The sequence below is a fragment of the Salvelinus sp. IW2-2015 genome, unplaced genomic scaffold (assembly GCF_002910315.2).
Source record: "Salvelinus sp. IW2-2015 unplaced genomic scaffold, ASM291031v2 Un_scaffold16687, whole genome shotgun sequence".
Taxonomy (NCBI): Eukaryota; Metazoa; Chordata; class Actinopteri; order Salmoniformes; family Salmonidae; genus Salvelinus; species Salvelinus sp. IW2-2015.
Window position 1 is genome coordinate 98,822 of NW_019957708.1, and position 16,275 is coordinate 115,096.

Genomic DNA, 16,275 nt, shown 5'->3' on the forward strand with positions numbered 1-16,275 from the left:
TTCGTCTTGTATGTTAGTCAAGTCAACCAGCGTGTTTTTCCCGATCTCCTTTTGCTATTCTCTTTTTGTTAGTCTTCCAGGTTTTGACCCCTGGTTGTCTCTGGACTACTTTCCCGCCTGCCTGATCATCCTGCCCTGCTCTGACCTTGATTCTGCCTGCCCTTCGGTACCTTTTGGACTCTGAACTGGTTTTGACTCTTTTGCCTGTCCGCGACCATTCTCTTGCCTTATCCTATTGGATTAATAAATATTGTAAGACTCCAACCATCTGCCTCCTGTGTCTGCATCTGGGGCTCGCCTTGTGTCATGATACATATTCTTATTCCAGCTCTTTAGATTTGTGTGTATTAGGTAGTTGGGGAATTGTTACATTACTTGTTAGATATTACTGCACTGTCGGAACTAGAAGCACAAGCATTTCGCTACACTCACATTAACATCTGCTAGCCATGTATGTGACCAATAACATTTGATTTGATTATTAAACTCACCTTCTGCACCTGTTTCCTGACTCCCGGCATATACGTTACAGAATACCACCTCACAATATGGAAGCAGCAGAAGATAAAACCTTCTTCTAGACGGTCAATGAACAGGGTGATCTACTCCACCAACACCACAACCAAATGTCGCAACTGGGTACAACCATGAGGGAAACTTCCATGTTCTCCACCGCCTCGACACCACCAGCGAGGTTCTCCATACCCCTATCAGAGGGCCTCCTACCACGGGTCATCACAGTGAGCCAGTCCCCCAGCCCACCCAGCCGTCCGCCCAGGTCAGCGATGCCTGACTATCCCTTCCGGAGAAGTATGACGGAACTTCATCGAAATGCCGTGGCTTCCTACTCAAGTGCTCCCTCTACTTCACCTATCAAACGGGAGCCCCCATCATCGAGAGGTCCAAGGTTGCCACGGTCCGCATGGGAGGAGGAACTGGGTTACTATGAGAGGTTCATGGCTCTGTTCAGGGCGGTCTTCGACCAACCTCCAGAGGGCAGAGAGGGAGGTGAGCGACTGTTCCAACTCCAGCAGGGTGCCCAGACCACTGCAGAGTATGCCCTCACCTTTCAGAATGTGGCAGCCTCCAGTAGATGGAATGAGCTGGCGCTCAATCCAAATCTCCCTGGCACACTCCAGCAGGAAAACTATTTCCCCTTCCCATGCCTCAGCGGCCTTGGTCACACCTGTCCATAAACTTTGTAACTGATCTCCCCCTTTCTGATGGTTTTACCACTATTATGGTTGTTGTTGACAGATTCTCTAAATCCCCCCGTTTTATCCCTCTCTCTGGACTACCTACCACTCTCCAGGTCACTGTTCATTTCATTTCATTACAGTACAACGGTTTGATTTGTTTGATCTTAGCAATTTTTTCTTAGCTAGCTACATAGCCGTCTTTGTATCAAAGATAATTGTGTAGTTTAGAGTAATTATCGAGGTTAGCTAGCCAGCTATTTTCGTCCTTCTAACGTAGTCAACACTGCTAGCTAGCCAGCTAGCAACTCCTACCGAATAGCAGCACTGTAGAAACTATTACATTACAACGGAACGACTTGATTAGTGTAGTGTTAGCTAGCTACATAGTTGTCTTTGCTGTCTTTGTATCTAAGATAATTGGTGTAGATTAGAGTAATTATCGGGGTTAGCTAGCCAGCTTTTTCGTCGCCGCGCCGCCGTTCTCCTACCTAGTCACACTGCTAGCTAGCCAGCTAGCCAACTTCTACCGAATAGCAGCACTGTAGAAACTATTACATTACAACGGAACGACCTGATTAGTGTAGTGTTAGCTAGCTACATAGTTGTCTTTGCTGTCTTTGTATCCAAGATAATTGTGTAGTTTAGAGTAATTATTGAGGTAATCGAGGTTACCTTAGCCAGTTATCGAGGTTACCTAGCCAGCTTACACTTTCAACAAATCCAACACGCAGCCACTGCTAGCTAGCCTACTTCACCAGCCAGCAGTATGTATCATTTTAGTCAATAAGATTTTTTGCAACGTAGCTTAACTGCTGAACATTTCGAGACGTGTAAGTCACTTGTCATTCCAATCTCCTTTGCGATTAGCGTAGCCTCTTCTGTAGCCTGTCAACTATGTGTGTCTGTCTATCCCTCTTCTCTCACTCTCTGCACCAGACCATACAAACGCTTCACACCGCGTGGGCCGCTGCCACTCTAACCTGGTGGTCCAGCGCGCACGACCCACGTGGGAGTTCCAGGTCTCCGGCAGCCCTTGGAACTGCCGATCTGCGGCCAACAAGGCAGAGTTCATCTCAGCCTATGCTTCCTCTCCAGTCCCTCGACTTCTGCACTGACGGAACATGGATTACCACAGATCACACACTTCTACTCCTACTGCTCTCTCCTCGTCTGCCCACGTGTTTCTCGCCACCCCCGAGAGCTTCCTGGTCAGCGGGGTGGTTGGCACTGGGATCTCATCTCTCCCAAGTGGGACTTCCTCGTCTTTCTCCCCTGACCCACTGTTATCGCCTCCTTTGAATTCCATGCTGTCAACAGTTTAACAGCCCTTTCAAGCTTATACATCTTATCATTTATTCGCCCTTCTCAGGTTCCCCTTGGAGAGTTTCATGCAATGAGCTTGCACGCCTTGATAAGTTTCCTTTCCTTGAGGATGGCTCACTCTCACAGTTCTGGGTGACTTTAACCTCCCCACGTCTACCTTTGATCTTCCTTCTCTGCCTCCTTCTTTCCACTCCTCTCCTCTTTTGACCTCACCTCTCCCCTACTCACAAGGCAGGCAATACGCTTGACCTCATCTTTACTAGATGCTGTTCTTCACTAATCTCATTGCAACTCCCCTCCAAGTCTCCGACCACTACCTTGTATCCTTTTCCCTCTCGCTCTCATCCAACACTTCCACACTCTGCCCTACTCGGATGGTATCGCGCCGTCCCAACCTTCGCCTCTCTCTCCCCGCAACTCTCTCCTCTTCCATCGCCTATTCTCTTCCCTCTGCTCAAACCTTCTCCAACCTATCTCCTGATTCTGCCTCCTCAACCCTCCTCTCCTTCCTTTCTGCATCCTTTGACTCCTCTATGTCCCAATCCTCCAGGCGGCTCGGTCCTCCCCTCCTGCTCCGTGGCTCGACGACTCATTGCGAGCTCACAGAACAGGGCTCGGGCAGCCCGAGCGGAAATGGAGGAAAACTCGCCTACTGCGGACCTGGCATCCTTTCACTCCCTCCTCTCTACATTCTCCTCTCTGTCTCTGCTGCTAAAGCCACTTTCTACCACTCTAAATTCCAAGCATCTGCCTCTAACCCTACGGAAGCTTTTTGCCACCTTCTCCTCCCTCTGAATCATCCCCCCCCCTCCTCCTCCCTCTCTGCGGATGACTTCGTAAACCATTTTGAAAGAAGGTCGACGACATCCGATCCTCGTTGCTAAGTCAAACGACACCGCTGGTTTGCTCACACTGCACTACCCTGTGCTTTGACCTCTTTCTCCCCTCCTCTCCAGATGAAATCTCGCGTCTTGTGACGGCGGCCGCCCAACAACCTGCCCGCTTGACCCTATCCTCAGTCTCTTCTCCAGACCATTTCCGGAGACCTTCTCCCTTACCACCCTCGCTCATCAACTCATCCTTGACGCTGGCTACGTCCCTTCCGTCTTCAAGAGAGCGAGAGTTGCACCCTTCTGAAAAAACCTACACTCGATCCCTCCGATGTCAACAACTACAGACCAGTATCCCTTCTTCTTTTTCTCTCACAAAACTCTTGAACGTGCCGTCCTTGGCCAGCTCTCCTGCTATCTCTCTCAGAATGACCTTCTTGATCCAAATCAGTCAGGTTTCAAGACTAGTCATTCAACTGAGACTGGCTCTTCTCTGTGTCACGGAGGCCGCTCCGCACTGCTAAAGCTAACTCTCTCTCCTCTGCTCTCATCCTTCTAGACCTATTCGGCTGCCTTTGATACTGTGAACCATCAGATCCTCCTCTCCACCCTCTCCGAGTTGAGCATCTCCGGCGCGGCCCACGCTTGGATTGCGTCCTACCTGACAGGTCGCTCCTACCAGGTGGCGTGGCGAAGATCTGTCTCCGCACACGTGCTCTCCACACCTGGTTTGCCCCAGGGCTCTGTTCTAGGCCCTCTCCTATTCTCAGATATACACCCAAGTCACTTGGCTCTGTCATATCCTCACATGGTCTCTCCTATCATTGCTATGCAGACGACACACAAATTCATCTTCTCCTTTCCCCTTCTGATAACCAGGTGGCGAATCGCATCTCTGCATGTCTGGCAGACATATCAGTGTGGATGACGGATCACCACCTCAAGCTGAACCTCGGCAGGACGGAGCTGCTCTTCCTCCCGGGGAGGAGGCGCCGTTCCATGATCTCGCCATCACGGTTGACAACTCCATTGTGTCCTCCTCCCAGAGTGCTAAGAACCTTGGCGTGATCCTGGACAACACCCTGTCGTTCTCAACTACCATCAAGGCGGTGACCCGTTCCTGTAGGTTCATGCTCTACAACATTCGCAGAGTACGACCCTGCCTCACACAGGAAGCGCCGCAGGTCCTAATCCAGGCACTTGTCATCTCCCGTCTGGATTACTGCAACTCGCTGTTGGCTGGGCTCCCTGCCTGTGCCATTAAACCCCTACAACTCATCCAGAACGCCGCAGCCCGTCTGGTGTTCAACCTTCCCAAGTTCTCTCACGTCACCCCGCTCCTCCGCTCTCTCCACTGGCTTCCAGTTGAAGCTCGCATCGCTACAAGACCATGGTGCTTGCCTACGGAGCTGTGAGGGGAACGGCACCTCCGTACCTTCAGGCTCTGATCAGGCCCTACACCCAAACAAGGGCACTGCGTTCATCCACCTCTGAGGAAGTACAGTTCCCGCTCAGCCCAGTCAAAACTGTTCGCTGCTCTGGACCCCAATGGTGGAACAAACTCCCTCACGACGCCAGGTCAGCGGAGTCAATCACCACCTTCCGGAGACACCTGAACCCCCACCTCTTTAAGGATACCTAGGATAGGATAAGTAATCCTTCTAAAACACCCTCGCCCCGTCCCCCCTTAAAAGAGTTAGATGCACTATTGTAAAGTGGTTGTTCCACTGGATATCATAAGGTGAATGCACCAATTTGTAAGTCGCTCTGGATAAGAGCGTCTGCTAAATGACTTAAATGTAAATGTAATGTTCCAGCAGGTCTTCCGGTACTACAGTCTTCCAGAGGACATCGTTACCGACCGTGGTCCCCAGTTCACTTTGCGGGTCTGGAAAGCCTTTATGGAGAAGCTGGGGGTCACGGTCACCCTCACCTTCACATAGAACAGTCTATGACCAGGGTGGCTGGAGTCTTTGGCAATATTTAGGACCTTCCCCTGACACCGCCTGGTATAGAGGTCCTGGATGGCAGGAAGCTTGGCCCCAGTGATGTACTGGGATGTTCGCACTACCCTCTGTAGTGCCTTGCTGTCGGAGGCTGAGCAGTTGCCATACCAGGCAGTGATGCAACCAGTCAGGATTTTCTCGATGGTGCAGGTGTAGAAACTTTTGAGGATCTGAGGACCCATGCCAAATCTTTTCAGTCTCCTGAGGGGGAATAGGTTTGTAGGTTTATCTTATTGATGAGCTTTGAGGGCACTATGGTGTTGAACGCTGAGATGTAGTCAATGAATAGCATTCTCACATAGGTGTACCTTTTGTCCAGGTGGGAACGGGCAGTGTGGAGTGCAATAGAGATTGCATCATCTGTGGATCTGTTGTGGCGGGAAGCAAATTGGAGTGGGTCTCGGGTTTCTGGGATGATGGTGTTGATGTGAGCCATGACCAGCATTTCAAAGCACTTAAATGGCTACAGAGGTGAGTGCTACGGGTTGGTAGTCATTTAGGCAGGTTACCTTAGTGTTCTTGGGAACAAGCACTATGGTGGTTTGCTTAAAACATGTTGGTATTACAGACAAGGACAGGGAGAGGTTGAAAATGTCAGCGAAGACACTTGCCAGTTGGTCAGCGCATGCTCGCAGTACACGTCCTGGTAATCTGTCTGGCCCTGCGGCCTTGTGAATGTTGACCTGTTTAAAGGTCTTACTCACATCGGCTGCGGAGAGTGTGATCGCACAAGTCTTCCGGAACAGCTGGTGCTCTCATGCATGTTTCGGTGTTATTTGCCTCGAAGCGAGCATAGAAGTAGTTTAGCTCGTCTGGTAGGCTCGTGTCACTGGGCAGCTCTCGGCTGTGCTTCCCTTTGTAGTTTGTAATGGTTTGCAGGCCCTGCCACATCCAACGAGCATCAGAGCCGGTGTAGTACGACTCGATCTTAGTCCTGTATTGACGCTTTGCCTGTTTGATGGTTCGTCGGAGGGCATAGTGGGATTTCTTATAAGCTTCCCGGTTAGAGTCCCGCTCCTTGAAAGCGGCAGCTCTAGCCTTTAGCTCAGTGCGGATGTTGCCTATAATCCATGACTTCTGGTTGGAGTATGTACGTACAATCACTTTGGGGACAACATCATCGATGCACTTATTGATGAAGCCAAAGACAGATGTGGTGTACTCCTCAATGGCATCGGAGGAATCCCGGAGCATATTCCAGTCTATGCTAGCAAAACAGTCCTGTAGCTTAGCATCTGCTTCATCTGACCACTTTTTTTTATTGATCTAGTCACTGGTGCTTCCTGCTTTAATTTTTGCTNTAGCTTAGCATCTGCTTCATCTGACCACTTTTTTTTATTGATCTAGTCACTGGTGCTTCCTGCTTTAATTTTTGCTTGTAAGCAGGAATCAGGAGAATAGAATTATGGTCATATTTGCCAAATGGAGGACGAGGGAGAGCCTTGTATGTGGCTCTGTGTGTGGAGTATAGGTGGTCCAGAGTTATTTTTCCTCTAGTTGCATATTTAGCATGCTGATAGAAATTTGGTAAAACGGATTTAAGTTTCCCTGCATTAAAATCCCCGGGCTACTAGGAGCGCCGCCTCTGGGTGAGCATTTTATTGTTTGCTTATGGCGGAATACAGCTCATTCAATGCTGTCTTAGTGCCACCCACTGACTGTGGTGGTATGTAAACAGCTACGAAGAATACAGATGAAAACTCTCTCGGTAGGTAGTGTGGTCTACAGCTTATCATGAGATGCTCTACCTCAGGCGATGCTCTACCTCAGGCGATACTCTACCTCAGGCGATACTCTACCTCTACCTGAAACGAGCAATTGCTCGAGACTTCCTTAGATATCATGCACCAGCTCATCCATCATTTGTAACACATTTTTCAACCAAAAAATTTGATCTAAAAATAATTTGGTGCATTTTCCCCATATTCCATCCAGTTCGCTTTATTTTTATAATATATTACACTGGATCTTTCTAGAATAAGTTCCTCCATTTCTTTTTGTTTTTCCTCTATGGTACAGTTTTTATTGCTATCTATCTGTACTGTTAGTCCTTCAATTTCCTTTGTTAACATGGACTCTTTTGATCTAAATGTCTTTTCTTTTATCGATGAGTACTGAATTGCATGGCCTCTAAAGGCACATTTAAAAGTGTCCCATACAATAAGGGGATCTGCGGTACCTATGTTATGTCGGAAAAAATCTGTTATAAATTATTCTGTCCTAGTTAATCATCCAGTAGGCTTTGATTAAATTTCCAATATCCTCACCCATGTGGACATTTTGTAAGAGTAATATATATGCCAATTATGTGATGGTCCGACCGCATTCTGTCCCCTAACGTGTTTATGTTAATTAACGGTCAATTACCATGAGACCAGCAGTCTTTTGCATGACAATAACCGTCTGACAAAATGTAATGGCCGCCACAGCCCTAATTGATCCTGCATATTACAGTGGCATATTGCTGGTTGTGCATGTTACCTGTAGCTCTTGGACCCAGGAGCAGTGCCAGTAAGACATGTTGCACCATTTGACAAAGAACTGCCTCTCTGGTCGTCCGGCCAATGGGACAGGGTCTGGGGCCTCGGCTGGGAGGTCCAGTGGGCGGGGCACAGGTGTAGGGGGCGGAGGTTCACCCCACTTCCAGGTCAGAACCTTCTGGACTTTACCCTTCATTCCCGGGCACTGAGGGAAATTCAGGAACAATCAGATATACATTCACAAAGAAATATCTTGTGTAAAAAAATATCTTCTTTGTCAATCATGTCAACACTACATATTGCATCTCTATCTGCAATCTTTCGTCATTATACATTTAAAAAACAATTCCAGCGTATACGAGGAGAGATCAGAAATGAGAGTGAAATGGCAGCTGTATAGCTGACTCAAATCAAGAATTCCATATGATGTAGGTGTAGCCACCCACACATGTATAACAGAACATGTTCTCTTTAATAATCATGTACATCCAACACCCATACGTTGAGATTCATTCTCTCTCTCTCTCACAGACATACACATACACAGGGTGGCAGGGCTCACCATGCAGCGTGGGCAGATCCATTCCCCGTTGGGTATCTCGGGGAGGGGGGGGTTGAGACAGTGGATGTGGTAGGAGGAGGTACAGGTGTCACAGCACAGCAGCTCTCCTCCATCCTTACACACCCTGCAGAACTCTATGTGATGGTCATCCTCCTCCTCTACCCATCCCTCATCCCTCCCCACCTCCTCGTCCTCCCCCTCTCCCTCAGACAGCTCCTCTCTGGCCTCCCACTGGATCCCCTCTTTCTCCTGCAGGGAGGGAGGAACAAAAAGAGAGTGGGAGGAGAGAGCGGGGGGGGGGACAAGAATGTGGGAGGGGTGTGGCGGAAGGGGTAGTGAGAGTGCAGGAAGGGGAGTGAGGAGGGAGAGGGAGGGAAGAGCCCCGGCGTCGGGGGGCGGCGGCGCGCGGGGGGGTCTGGCGGTGTTGAGAGAAATGGGAAGAGAAGGGAGTGGAATGATGGAGGGAAGTGAGAGTGGGGGAAAGGGGGCAGAACCAGAGAGGGAGGTGAGAGTAGGGAGGAAGGGGGGGTGATGAAGGACAAATGGAAGGAGAGTGAAAGATAGGAGGAGTGAAATAGAGAAGTACCAGGATAGAAAAAGGTCATTATCAGAAATAGGATATCACATCAATCTTTAATCTTACAAGAGAAAATACATACAGTGTATACAAGCAATATGGTGTTAACTCTACCTAGCCATGGGTTGGACTATGGGCCAACTTCAGACTGGGTACATTGTGTACTTACACAGTGGGGGCAGCTCCACTTGCCCTCGGGGGCCTTCTCCATGTCGGGGTCCAGACAGACCATGTGGTAGGCCCTGGGACAGGTGTCACACAGGATGATCTCCCCTCCCTGCTGGCACACCTCACAGTAGTCCTGGTGGTCTGTCTCATAGCCGTCACCATCCTCCTCAACTGGGATGGGAAGAGGAGGAGTTAGGAGGGAAGAGGAGGAGTTAGGAGGGAGGGGGATGGTACATGATGATGGTCCTGTCAAAAACATTTAATATTATCAAAGGATTGGCTGAGAGCCAGGTCCTTGGTTCCTCTAATCCTCTGATTCCTCTAATCACATGATCATCAACAACACAATTAGTTGAATCAAGTGTGTTAGTGCTGAACTGGAACAAAAGCCTGAAACCCCTATAGCTCTCCTGATCTAAGGTATGTGACTGAACACTAGTCTACATGCTATAGCCCCAAGGTATAGCATGTAGACACCTCCATTACATAGAATAAGAGGTCAAGAGATGACAGTTGCATTTCCATGCCAACCTTTCTTCTTCTTCTTGGCGGTCTTGACCTTCTTCTTGGAGCGGCTGCTGTGGCTGTTGGAGCCGTCCGACACTTCAAAGGTCCCGTCGTCAAAGTCACTCTCCACGTCAAGCTCATCCTCCTCACTCTGACAACAACACAGGGAGAGAGAGAAACAGAGACAAAGATACAATGATAGAATTGTGGGACAGAAGTATGGCAAGGCTTACTGCATATCAGTTGATTCTCAGACAAGTTAGTGTTCTTACCGAGGATCTCTTCCTCTTGCTGTTGAAGCCTCCCAGTTTYATCTTGAGCGGAGCCACCTTCTTGGCTTTGGGCTTGGGGGCAGGCTTAGGGTTGGGCTTGGACCTCCTGCGAGCATTGGGMCCTGCAGAGGGAGATGGAGTTCAATTATTCCCTTATTCTACAACGAATCCCCAAAAATAATATTATACATGCTCCCTCCATCAGCATTCCTTTAACTTGTTCCTCACCTTTGCCCTCTTTGGTCTTGGCCTTGCGGAGTGGGGGTGCAGGCACAGCGGGCACAGCTACAGAAGCGGGTGCAGCTGGAGGGGAGTCTTTAGCAGCACTACCCCCCGCCCCTGTATCCCCTCCTGCCTCTGTCCCTGCCACCACCATACTTTCCACGGCCGCAGCCACGTTGGCAGCTGCCAGGGCTGCGTTGGCACTGGCACAGCCCTACAGAGGGTTAGACAAGGCAGGATGGTAATCAGGACCGTTGCTATAAAGAACATGCAATCATAGTCAAAATACATTTGTAATGTATTGTAATAGCAATGTAATGTCATGTAATAACAATGTCATGTCATGTTATAGCAATGTCATGTAATAGCAATGCCTTGTATTGGGTTGTGTTACCTTCAGAGGGTTGTTGGTGCTGAACTCCCTCCACTTGGCCATCATCAGAGTCATCATCCTGGACACAGCGATCTTGGGGTTCTTGGCTGCGATGAGGGGTCTGGGGAAGTGAGGGCAAAGGAGAGGCAGAGGTTAAGTTTGGGGCACTCTACAGGGGGGCCGGCAGAAAGTGGATGTTTGCGGTTTTCAGGGATATAGTATTTTCAACATAACTTCCATTTGCTCTGAAAAACAGATTTGGGGACTCCTTTCAAGCATCTTTTTACGCCTGCTATGTTAGTTTAAGTTCGGGGTAGAAGTAGGGGCAGTTTCAGACTGGTCGTAGCTAGCTCAGTCACACACAGATATGAAGTAACTTTCTCCCCCGATCCACAAAAGCTGCGCTATCCAGGTGAAGTGGTACTGAAACCTGCTACAGTGGAAATAGAAATAGAAGGAGAATAGCAAAAAGCAAGTAGAAAACATGAGACGTGAGAGAGGTGTGTTAACCTGACAAACTGGCTGAAGGCCTTGTAGTTGGTGATGGTGGTGTAGTCCTTCTGAGTGAAGACATGGTCGATGTCTTTCATGCCCCAGTCCTCCAGCAGCTGAGTCGAGCTCTTGGGCTCCTGGAGAGGGGGCGGAGTGAGGATATCATTACATTCAGGGTCACTGAGCTAACAGGGTCATTAAGTGGATTGCAGGGGCTGCTTCAAATCCAAACAGAGAACAGCTCCAACGTCTCCCTTGTTCACCCCACCCGCACCACCCACATCCTCTTAGCCTTCATCCTCACCTGGCTATCTTCATCATCATCTTCATCTTCATCTTTCTCTAGTTCTGGTTCTTTGCGTTTACTCTTGGAGCTGGATGAGCCTCCACCTTTCTCCTTCTCTCCACTCGTCCCTCCTCCCTTCTTCTTGTCTTTGGAGGAGCTGGAGCGCTTCTTCTTCTTCCCCCTCGGGGCGTAATCACTTCCCTCGCTTTCTGACCTGGCTCTACCTCCTCCTCCCTCTTCCTCCTCCCTCGCTACTTGCTCCACTGCTAAGAAGGGTTCTGGTGAGCTGACTGGCACCTCCTGAGAGGAAACAAAATGAGTCAACATAGATGCAAATATGAAGAAAGAAATCTCACAAATGCTGAAAATGTATACTAAGGACAGGTCAAAAGGGTCAAAGGCTAGGGGCTATCTGTATTGTTATTATTATACTTCAAAATGCATTCTTCCCTCCCAACTTCCTTGGAGAAATCCCTGATATCAGTGACTAGGATACTGCATGTAAGGAAGGATGATGCCCATCCTACCTCTCTGACAGGTCTTGGTCTCTTGTTGATCCTGCTCTCACGGCTCTTCTTGGCTTTCTTCTTCTTCTTTGACTTGGTGGGGACCTCGACGTCAGACACAGCCTCTTCTGGTTCCTCCTCATCTGCCGATGGAAAGGGTACAGGAATTGATTGAATATAATGCATAATTGATTGAGATAATTACGAGATAATTATATTAATTTAAAAAAATATTCATAGATTACCGAGGGATTTGTATAAAATTCTAAAACTGTCAACTCCAGACAAGCTTTATTGACAGTGTTTTGGATACATTTTGATATAAAGATATGCACTGCACGCCAGCTGCCAGTTCAGTACGCATGACTCGTGTGACTTTGCCAGCAAATGGTCGTGGACGCAACTTCTAACAACAACACGCATGCATTGGCAGTGCAAATATTTACGCACTCTCTATTGGTAGCTAGCTAGCTAGCGTGCTATCAAGTTTGCCAGCTAGTGTAGAAGCAAAACATTCGGCTAGCTAGCGAACTGGGCTGCCTAATGTAAATTGTCACTACCAGCACCAGACTAGAGTAGCTAGCAAATCAGCTAGCTAACTAGCTAACGTACCGTTAACTAACGTTACCAACCTGCAAGCTTGTTCTGAAAAAATAGATCGCTGACGATGTCTTACCATGTGCAAGTCCTGTAGGTTCCAAGTCTTCCCGCTCGTCCTCGCTTCCAGACATATTTCAATAATAATTAATTTAAATTAAAAGCGAGCTAATCCCTCCACCGAACCCTGCCCGATCTTGTGAGGGAGGAGGGCAAAAGACGTGTGGGTGGTGGAGAATGGAACGGGGGTGTCCTGGGGAGGGGGGGTCGCTGTAAGAAGGAAAAAAACATTTGCTTGAATTAGCAATCCTATTGGTATTTCTCGAATAATAATAAGTATATATTACATTGACAGGTCACGGTGTGACATGTTAACTATCTTATTAKATCGAAAAACATTTGTTTTCAATTGGCATGCCTGTCCACACCGCACAGGAAGCTGTAGCAATGGACACCCGTCAATCATCGTGTATTGAATAGAAAGGTACATTATAGTACTCTCTGAAATACTGCCCCACTCGCGATACAAACTCAATTTAGGCAAACTTACAGTTACAGTCAGGGTTCAAGTGAAACCCCTAAGACTTGTGAGAAACTTACTGTAGTCCCTGTTAGAMATGGGTTTCCTTCGTGTAATAATTGWCTCTCAGCAATMGTATTAGTCTTTAATATAAATTAATGAGCAACAATATCCAGTAAAATATGTCGTTAATGACCCCYCAAAACACGTTGCACACTCCGTCCCCCTTCTCTCCCCCAGCCTCAGTGGCTAGCAGAGCTTAGCTAACATCCTCACAAACACACAAAGGGGGCAGACATCCCAGAATAATCCTCCCCCCTCCCTCGGACTCACACAACTCTGCATAGTTACCTCGCAACAGACAGACCATAATACTCAGCTTGCACGCACCTCCCCCCTCTACACACGCACACACACACATGCTCATGCACATACATTTCTACTGCACACACACCCTTCCTCCCAGCTCCTTAGAAACCCCGTTGTCATGGATACACTCCTCCTCCCGCCCTCTCTCTGACAGACCATAATACTCCAGCCACCAACATCCCATAATAAACACAACTCCTAAAAAGACAGGAGAAAAAATACCAGTCACATGGTCTCCAGGGAAACTCTAGGCCACTGGTGACAGACCATAATATTCACAGACTGTCCTCCTGGCATGTCTACCACTGCACCCAGAAGACCTATGGAGACCTATGAAGCCCACACGTAGGCTAGGCTACCACTGTGCGTACTTACTTACAGACTGCACTCACAGTATAAGACTGCTTTATAACACTTGCATGGGAATAACTCTAGGCCAACTGTACTGAAGTACATGGTACACATGGCTTAGTCTTAAATACACACATCAACACAACAACAACAGGTTTGCCACACACATGTAATTGTTCGGACACACAGGGATACCAGAAACATTACTGCTTGTGTCAATGATGACTGCTGTGTCACATGTTAGGACCTGTCTCTGGACTCAACAGAACAACTTATGGGAGGCACAGTACAGTTGGAGGTCTATTGCTCCATAGCCCTCAGAGCATGCAGTGCTGTGGACAGGTAGAGAAACTAGAATTTGAAACAGGGTCAATTGATGACCGCACAGAGAATTCAACATATAGAGAGCATCTAAAGCATGGTTCCCAACCAGGGTACTAGACTCCTGAGGGCACTTGGCCTATCCACAGGGTGCTCATCAGCCCAAAGAGCTCGACTGCCCGGCTGAAAACAGGGGTCAATGCATTGACCGCCAACAGAGAATTCAACCATAATAGAAGAGCATCTAAAGCAAGTGGGTTCAACCAGGGTACTAGACTCCTGCAGGCACTTGGCCCTATCCACAGGGGTGCTCATCAGCCCAAAGAGCTCGACTCCGCTGCTTGGGGGACTGGGCATGAAAGACATCCATCCATGTCTTCACTCACAAGACTCATCAGACCATAGGCCTACTGGCGAAAAATGCACATGATGGGACTCTGGGCAGAACAAAATTCAGCTGGGTGGTAACAGTAGCGTTGGAAACCACAGATCTAAAGTATACACAGATGCATTCAGACTTGAATTGGGCAACAGATGGTCAATAGATTGCATTGACCAAGAATGTTAATGTTTTGATGCCGTGTTTGCAAACACACTACCTGACAGCATCAGCATATTGTTTTTGTATTTTATTTAACCTTTATTTAACTATGCAAGTCAGTTAAGAACAAATTTTTATTTACAATGACGGCCTACCCCAGCCAAACGCTAACCCGGGCTACGCTGGGCCAATTGTGTGCAGCTCTATGGGACTCCCAATCACGACCGGTTGTAATACAGCCTGGAATCTAACCAGGTTCTGTAGTGACGCCTCTAGCACTGAGATGCAGTGCCTTAGACCGCTGCGCCACTCAGGAGCCCTGTAGACAGAAACATTTAAAACGCCTTGTGACAACTGCAGATGTAATAAAAGGGCTTTATCAATTAGATTTGATCGATTTATTGATTTATACCCTAATGTGTTAGTACTGAATCAGTGATAAGAATCAAGTCATCTGGGATATGTGTGATGGATGCATTGTGTTTACATGGATGGACTGTGGACTGTCATGCATCACTCTGAATGGTTGGACTCTGTCCTTTTTGGGGTGGCATTTTCTAAATGACAGATAATAGAATGGTATTATGTTGTAGTGTTTTGTGGTGTGTGTGTGTGTGTGTGTGTGTGTGTGAATTTCTTACCTCCCTCTCTCACCATCCCCGTCAGGTCTCTGCAAGGAAATTTTTCCTGGCCAGGGTTCCTGAAACCAAACACGGTTCATTTTGTGACTTTGTTACTGTATCGCTGATATTGATTTATCAGTAGTACATTATCAGCATATCAACCAGGCTTTTGTACCACTGTAAAGTTTTATCCTGCTTTTTTCCCCAGAGGAAATAAGTAGACAAAGAAATACAATTGTTGCTATTTACACTTGTATCTTTTTGTTCTACCTTTCATGTTTTATTCCCCTGATAATACAGGTGAAAATGCTTAGAAATCAGTTCCTAAAAGCTACTGAGCCAACCCACAGAATTAACTCACTCTCTCACCTTCTTTCTCTCCTGTGCTCTGTCACTATGGAGATTGAGGAGGGGTGGGGGACCCTGTATCAACCAATCACAATTTGGTTAGTGGGGGGGGGGGGGGGGGTAAACCTTCCTCTGTCCTTTCCCCTCCATATTCCCCACCCTTCGTTGAATCACAGCGGCACAACATCCCATAATACTATGTCTCTGTAACAGGAGCCTGCGGACCATAAAAGGGAACATGTAAATAGTCTAGTGTGCCTTCTTGTCTTTGTCTTCTTTCCTTGATCTGCATTGATGTGCAAGAAATGGACAGGTGAGAGAAACTCCTTAGTATGCACCTACAGTACATTGCTTTCACCTATCCTGTGTTTTCAGGTCAGTGCAGAGATTAGGAGAGGAGACCTTTTTAGACTATTGAGATGCACCCATGTATAGTAGCCCTCTGAGCCAACCCCTGGAGATGAAGGTTGGGGAGGGAATGGGGGCAAAGGAGGCGGTCTGAAGTCAGACAGGTAGACAGACAAGTGATGACAGCTGGGATAATGAAGGAATACACTGCTAGACAGGGGGGGAAAGGTTAGACACACCCACGACACACACACACACACACACACACACACACATAGGCATCCAGACAAAAAGGGACAGGTAAGACAGACAGACAGACAGATCCTTAAAAACATTGAACAAACACCTGTCCAGTAGATATGTCTTCTGGTGCTGTACTAAATAGCCTTGGATCCTACTCCCTCTACAGGTCAAGTGCACTGACTGTGCCCTGGATGCAAGAGGCCCTACACCA

At 47.9% G+C, this 16,275-nt stretch overlaps 1 pseudogene; it reads right to left on the bottom strand.

The window, feature by feature from the left end:
- The window catches only part of LOC112081035 (chromodomain-helicase-DNA-binding protein 4-like), a 57,368-nt pseudogene extending 44,139 nt beyond the window's left edge, over positions 1-13,229 (bottom strand).
- Between the last annotated feature and the right edge of the window lie 3,046 nt (positions 13,230-16,275).